Raw genomic sequence first — 8178 nt, 5'->3', positions numbered from 1 at the left:
GAGATAACTCAATTCAAATTTTTACTGACGTTAGATTTTTCCTTTTACGTTTTATACACATGATAAATATTTATTTCTTTAACTTGAAATAATCTAGCCCATTTTATCGGTAAACTTTCTATTTTTTCTTCATCTAGATAGTGTTACTGTTAAGTTGACTAGTGTGTACAGTGACAGGTGCTGGTTTTGAGTGGTATTTCCATGGTGACACACGCTATGTAGCTTCAACTAGTTTTCTTTCTTCGGTCTCAAAGCCACTAGAATCTAGGCCATATTGAGATGGTTTGTTGAGGTGGTATAGTCCTCGTCCTATACAGTTCTAGGAGGTCTATCCTCCCATTCCTTGCCAACTCACCTTTTCAGAACAGGTTAGTTTATTGCTAGTCACATGGGCATGGAATATGTGCCTATATTAAAGATGGCTTTCGATGTGGTAGGGACATCTCCAGGGAAGATCCTAACTTACCCTATATGTGCTTCCGGGTTGCTTTAGCTCATACTACTGCATTTATATTTACTCTCTATCGCCCCCACAACAGCGGAGTTACTATTTTGAAAAGCATATCTGAGAAAATTGACCAAGTCCTATCTGCTTATCCTTCAGCTAACATTCATGTATGTGGAGACTTCAATGTTCACAACGTCGAATGGTTGACCCACAAAAAACAAGACCGATCATGAGGGGAGGTTCTGTCATGATTTCTCCATTGCCTATGACCTCACTCAGATTGTTCACGAACCCACCCGTGTGCTCGACAATGACGGCCACTATGCGAGCCTACTAGACCTTTTTCTCACAACTTGCCCTGAACTATGTTCAGTTTCTGTTCTGTCTCGTCTTGGATCCTCTGACCACTCTGTTGTATCAATTAAGATAAAAATGAAATGTAATAAGTCCCCAGACGTACCTCTTCATCGTACAGTATATCGATACACTAAGGCTGACTGGGATAGCTTCCGTACATTTATATCGGATCTACCTCTGTGTTCCATGTTTAAAAAGGATGTGTCCTCTATAGTATCAGACCTGACGGAATGGTTAATTGTAGGTATAGACCGTTTCATACCCTCGAAAAAGTTCCAGCAAAAACCTAACAGCCAGCCATGGTTCTCTCCAGAATGTGCTGCTGCCATTGCGCGCAGAAATCACTTTTTCCACTGCTTCCAACGTAATAGATGTATGGAAACTAAAACCGCTTTCAGGACTGCCAGCAACCACTGTGTGGTTTGAGTTGTCCCCCTTTGCAAATTGGCTGTTTGGAGAAATGGAAAACTAGATGGCTCTGTGTGGTTTGAGTTGTCCCCCTTTGCAAATTGGCTGTTTGGAGAAATGGAAAACTAGATGGCTCTGGTTGATAGTCAATTTGCATAAGTGGAGAAATGGGCAGCATATAAACGGTACTTTTTTTTTTTTTTTTTTTAAAGCAGAGGAAGAGGGCAGAGAGTGAAACGACGGTTGGAAGAAGTGACGGTGAATTATTTTTGGACGTTGAAGAGCTTGACCTTTTGGAAGGAACAGCTGTGTCATATATTTTTTTTTAATTTCTTTTTTTTTCTACTTCACTACACATTGTAAGAAAGTAATAAAGAACGCAAGAGAGTTGTATGCTCAATCCGTTAAGTCCAAAGTAGCTGAGCAGCGGCTTGGTTCCCAGCAGTTTTGGCAAATAGCAAACAGAATCCTGAACAGAAGCGTGTGCTCTAGTCCAACTATCATCAATGGACCTGAGGTAATCTCGTCAGCATCAGACAAAGCCAAACTCTTTGCCAAGAACTTTGCAGCTAATTCTACCCTTTGCGACCAAGGCCGCCAACCCTCAATACTTCCTCCTGTATCAGAAAACACGCTATGTGATATACGTATATCTGTACGTGATGTTGCCAAGCTAATCAAAAACCTTGATTCCAGTAAAGCAACTGGCCCTGACGGTATTCCAATTATAGTACTCAAAAAACTTCAACCTGAACTAGCGCCCATACTTACAAAACTGTTTAAACATTGTTTTATGGACAATAGTTTCCCATCTCCCTGGAAAATTTCATCAGTATGTCCTGTATTTAAGAATTCAGGTGATCGCTCATCCCCCTCTCAGTACAGGTCAATAAGTCTCCTGTGCGTCATGAGTAAGTTGCTGGAATCTGTGTTAAATACAGAAGTAATCAACCATCTCAACAAAAATAACCTTCTTAGTGACACTCAATATAGTTTCCGTTCTGCTAGATCTACAGCAGATGTGCTTACAGTTATATCTCATAGGATTAGCAAATCTCTTGACGGAGGCAACCTTTCTAGGACAATTGCTCTTGACATATCTAAGGCCTTTGATAGGGTGTGACATAAAGGTTTACTTCACAAGATCTCTAGCTATGGTATAGCTGGAAATGTCTTCTCAATTATTAAATCATTTCTTTCTGATAGGTTCATAAGAGTAGTAGTTGAGGGGCAAAAATCAGAAGCTCACAGTATTAATGCTGGTGTCCCTCAGGGGTCCATCCTGGGCCCAACTCTTTTCCTGATCTACATTAATGATCTTCCAAATCACATCCTTACATCATTTGTAGACATCTATGCTGACGACACTACCATTTATGGTAGCACATCTAAGACAGTAAACGACCAAGTTCTCTCCGATTCTCTCTCCTCTGATCTTGAGCATGTGGTACAATGGGGAAAGGAGTGGCTGGTTACTTTTAATGCATCTAAAACCAAGCTTCTCTCTTTACATCATCAACATTCTGATCCACATCTGGCATCAATTGAAATGAATGGCTCTCGTCTTCAGGAGGCCTCAAGTTTTGACAAGCTTCTGGGCTTGACCATTACTCCTGATCTTAAATGGAACATGTACGTCAAATCTGTTGCCAAGGCCGCTGGAAAAATGGTGGGATCTTTCTATCGATCCAGTAGATATCTCACTGCTGATGCAATTCTCTATCTATATAAGAGCCAGGTTCATCCAAGGATGGAATACTGTTGCCACATCTGGGCAGGAGCTGCTAGAAAGGACTTGTCCTGCCTTGATAGAGTTCAAAATAGACTTCGTAGCCTCGTAGGAGATGTCCTTTTCTCTTCCCTGCAACCTCTATCTCACAGAAGAGATGTTGCGAGTTTGTCTCTGATGTAATGTTATTTTCATGGAAAGTGTTCGAGTGAGCTTCAGTCTATGGTCCCCCCTTGTCTAACTTTCACAAGAAACACTCGTCTAGCTGAAAACACTATCAATAATTCCCCCGACTCTTTATCTGTGCCTAAACCTAAACGTAGATTCCATGAACAAAGCTTCTTTCTTAGAACTGCACGCCTGTGGAATTGTCTTCCGTTTTCCTGCTTTCCGGCTGACTACAATATGGTTGTGTTCAAGTCTAATGTAAATAAGTTTTTGATGAGCCGTTCCATTTAAGTTATCAAATTTACCAAATTTTCATTACTAATGATTACTATATTGTCCAATTTCTACTGTACACTCTTTATCCCTTATCCTTGAGTGGCCTCTTGGCCTTGATAATGTGGTGATAACTGTGTAAAAAAAGAAAAAAAAAACCCTATTGGGGAATACCGACGAGGATGCTCAAGCATTTTTTTTTTGTAGGCTAGAATGCTTTTCTCTAAGGTGCTGATCTTTCAAATCCCACAATAACAACATTGTGTAATATCTTTTTAATATGGGAAAGATAAGCTGTTAAAACTCTGAACTACTAAATGCCAGTTAAGGATCTGCTCTCGACAATCTGTTCGATGGAAACTGGGCCATTTTGGTGGCCTTTTATCTGTCAAGTTATGGTAAGAGTGCTGAATAGTCCTGTGAGTATTTAGCAGTGTGGCACTGTGTATGTGTGTGTGTTTACCTTGTTCTTATTTTTTTATTTTTGTTATCATTTTGTTTAAGCCAGGGATGGGGCATCCTACCAGATGCCAAACATTCACCCACTATTTTATACATTCCAACTGAGAGATCTTTTTATGATTCTAACCGTCCCTTTAAGTGCAATTGTTTGAATCTCCTTTACATTTGGTTCACCGGGTATACTTGTCAGGTAGTTTTTAAGATTGTTTTTCATGAGTTCAGTTGCTCTTATAATTACTGGAATAATAGAGATGTTCCTAAGATTCCAGTTTCTTTTCATGTCATACATAAAACCCTGGTATTTCGTAATCTTTTCCATCTCAGCTCTGTTTAACAAAGCATCATTAGGGACACTAACTTCTACTAAGGTTGCTATCTTCTCCTTCTTGTCCCATATTACTATGTCAGGTTTTATAGCTCCATTTTCTAGGTACGTAGCTGTAGGGATTGCATAGTCATAGTGGATGGTACATGACTTGTTTCTGACTGTTCTTTCAGGTATATGTAACCAAGACTTGCTGTTGCATTCGATATTCAACTTCTTATAGATCGTCCAGAGGAGATATTTACACACTTCATTCTGTCACATTGTATAGTAGCTGGCCCCTAGCAGAACCTTACAGCTGGATGTCTGGTGGCTCACACTTTCTACTTCTATGTGGCAGAACCTGCATTTGTTGTCATTCCTGAGATCATTCATCTTTTTAAAAGCATTGGTCATCAAGCCTTGACCTTGGTCAGCTATTATGATCTTCTTCTGGTCATAGTGGAATGATCCTTCTTTTAGCCAGCTTATAAAGCCTTCCTTATCTATATAATTTTGGTTTAATTCTTCCAGAAAACGCTTGCCACGTTGTTGATTGGCCCATTCTTTAATTTTTTTGTCATAGAAGATTGTAGTGTATTTCTGGTGAATCTAGCGGATTTCTTTTTCTGTTTCAGTTTCATTTATAAAACAGTCTTGCCCGAAATGTTTGGCCAGTTTTGTGATGGAGGTAGTTCTACTGGCTCTTGTTTAATAATGTTGATATACCATCTTGAGAGTTGGATTTTGGGAGCGCATCAGATATTACCTGGTGCTCACAATAGTTGCACGGCATTGTTAGTCAATCTCTGAGAGCTCCATACCTTCTGTCCATCTGGGCAGATACATTCTAGGCAGATACTGGTTTCTGTATATTACTGTGTACATTGTCAACATTTTCCGTGTCTTAGTGTCTAGCCTATTTATGCCTTTTTGTGGCCAATCAACAATGCTAAAGCCATATGTTACAACAGGCATAGTTAGTTGGTTAATTGCAGTTATTTTGTTTTTGCCTGTAAGTTCTGTTTTACATATCTTCCTGACTCGGCGTATGTATTCACTGCCAATTTTTTCTTTCATCTTTGCATGCTGAGTTGTATTGTTCTCTTCTATGTCAAGGTATTTGTATTTTTCTTTCTCTTCTAGGTCCTTGATGTCTGTATATTCATCCAGATGTATATTTTCAGTTTGGATCTTCTTCCCAGATTTCATGGAGCACTTAGCACATTTGTCCAATCCAAATTTCATGCCAATATCTCTGGAGAAGTTATACACAACCTGCAAGGGGTCACTGAAGTGGACGTCTGAGCTGGCATACAGCTTGAGGTCATCCATGAAGAGCAAGTGGTTGATTCTTTTGTTTGGGTCTTGTTGGCGGCCCTGGCTCAGATTGTAAGCACATTTGTTTTTATTCAATAGTTTGCTTAATGGATCTATCGCCAAGCAAAAGAGTAAAGGAGATTAGCTATCTCCTTGAAGGATTCCTCGTCTGATGTTCACGTCAGAGACCTTTATGTTTATGTGGCTTAATGTCATGGTTGTTTGCCACATTTTTTTATGATAACCATGGTCTGTTTGATTATCGGGTGTATCTTATATAAATCTAGGTATTGTAAAAGCTTCATGTGTGGCACACTATCATATGCCTTTTGATAGTCAATCCTAGCCATGTTTAGGTTCCTCTCTCTCTTTCTACAGTCTTCAAGGATGGTTTTATTAATCAACAGCTGCTCCTTGGTGCCTAAACATTTCCTCCTACATCCTACTTGTTCTTTTTCAAGGTATGTTGCGGAGGAGAGGTGTTGATAGATGCCGTCTGTAACCAGGCCAGTAAAGAGTTTGTAGGTCGTAGTGAGACAGCAGATGGACCTGTATTTACAAAGGCATATTGTTTCATTTGTTTTGGGTATGAGGGTCGTATCACCTTAATTCCTCAATATTCTGGTGAAGCACTTGCTATAATGTCTATGTCTATGTATTAGTATGTGTTTAGCACTGTGCTATGTGATGAGTCATTACAGATTCTTTTTAGCCTTCCCCAGACAAAGGCGTGGGGGAAGGGTTTAGGTCCTGTTCAAGGTGGGGCCAACTGGATAAATCTTTTACTAACATTTGGCTGTTTATTTTCTCGTTTTAATAGAAATTTGTAAGTTTTAGTTGGCTTATTATTTTGACACAGATTTCTTACTTCTGGGGTTGGAAACGATTTTCATTTGTTGAAAATACTTTGAGTTAACACGTTGCTGGAAAACTAACTTGCCTTTAGAAGTGAAGAGGAAAGTGAATCCAAATAAAGTGGAGAAAAAAGAGCGTAGCAATTTGAAACATTTGTTTTTTGCATTCATTCGACTCGTCTTGTGATTCAATCACTACATGAGTCCCCAGCTAGTAACAGAGTTAACAAATTAGCATATAAATATATGCGTATAATTTTAATATCTCTGACTTCGGCCTTTAGTTTTTCCATTATTATTATTATTATTATTATTATTATTATTATTATTATTATTATTGTTAGTTCTGTTGTTGTTGTTGTTGTTGCTGTTACTGTTGTTGACAATCACTCAGTGCAAATTGTTTTCTTGCTGTTACTGTAACTACTACTACTATTACTAGAACCATATTCCACACCATTTTCCCTTCCGTAGGTGATGAGTGGATTGATTTGTTAGAGGTGCAGGTTTGCTTTCCTAATTCTAAGAAAGATGTATAGGAAAAAGTTTTCAAAATCTGTGTCAATATCTCCACTGGCAAATCTGCTTTCCTGATGCTTCTAGAAAATGTGGCTTCTTATAGTGCTAACAATCAGTGTCCTCATTGCATCTATAGTTTCATTCTATGTTTATGAGACTTATATTATTGTTCAGCTCCCCATTTCATATTACACATATGTAATTCATATATTTAATTCATTGAGTGATTTTGTTTTAATGTATGACAAATTATTGATCATTATGATTGTGATGTTTTGGTGATTGAAATGATCCAGCCAGTAACAGTGATTAACTAATTTAGTTAAGATAGATATAATCAGCATTTTACCACTGTTTTGGCCTCTTACCATATTCTTCTATTATTTGATATACAAATAAATATTACTAAACTATCTAAATCCTTTTATTCTGATTGAATGGACTTGTGAAACTTTGTAGAGCAGTGGTGTTTGTGGAGGATGTTTGCGGAGAAACAGATTGTATTAACAGCTTGGACCAGGTCAGAAAAGCTTCGAGAGATCGAAATGAACTGAGTGCAACAGATGAATCCAGCCTGGACAGGACATAGATGTAAACCATAACATGTAGAAACACATCCCCAGAGTCCAATCAACGTATATGTGAAGCATCAGCATCTGTGTTTTTCTTGTGTTTTCCTGTGTTTATTTTATTTTTATACTTGTGACCCATGCATCCCCATCGACAGTCACCAGTGTGAAAAAGATGACAATGACACAGCCAGAACTAGCATGATGAAAGATGAAGATAAAGGTGAAATCCACGGCACATGACGTCTGGGGCCGGCAGCTTGTTGGTAGGGGCCACATGGTGTCACAATATGGTGCTGTGACCAGGATCAACTTGTACAAGCGAGAAAGGGAATGATAGACACAAAAAAGTAACACAATTAGTCCAAGTGATAAAAGGATCAACCTTTACAAGTAAAAAAAATACAGATAAAAATGTTTCACAAATGGTGTCAAGGACCAGTTTCGACCATTATAACCATAGAGAAAAATATAGACAGCAAAAAAGACAGAAAAGAGATTGTACAGACTTGTGTAAAAAAGAAGTGGGATAAATAAAGACAGAAAAAAGATATAATGCAAGAGATTATATGCAAACGAGAAAGAGAAAAAATATATAGACTCAAAAATGGTTTTCAAATGGTGTCACAGAGAGAAAATATAGACAGAAAAATAAGACGGAAAAAGTGTGCATAACCCTGCATAGAAAAAAAAAAAAAATGACCAATCGAGAAAGAAAGGAGAAAAGAAAATAGAGAAATAGAAAAAGGACACATGGTGAATGAGAG

The sequence above is a fragment of the Euprymna scolopes genome, chromosome 35 (genome assembly GCF_053919585.1).
Source record: "Euprymna scolopes isolate OS-2025 chromosome 35, ASM5391958v1, whole genome shotgun sequence".
In the NCBI taxonomy this organism is placed as follows: Eukaryota; Metazoa; Mollusca; class Cephalopoda; order Sepiida; family Sepiolidae; genus Euprymna; species Euprymna scolopes.
The sequence above is the reverse complement of the archived record's forward strand: the minus strand, read 5'-3'. Positions refer to the sequence as shown.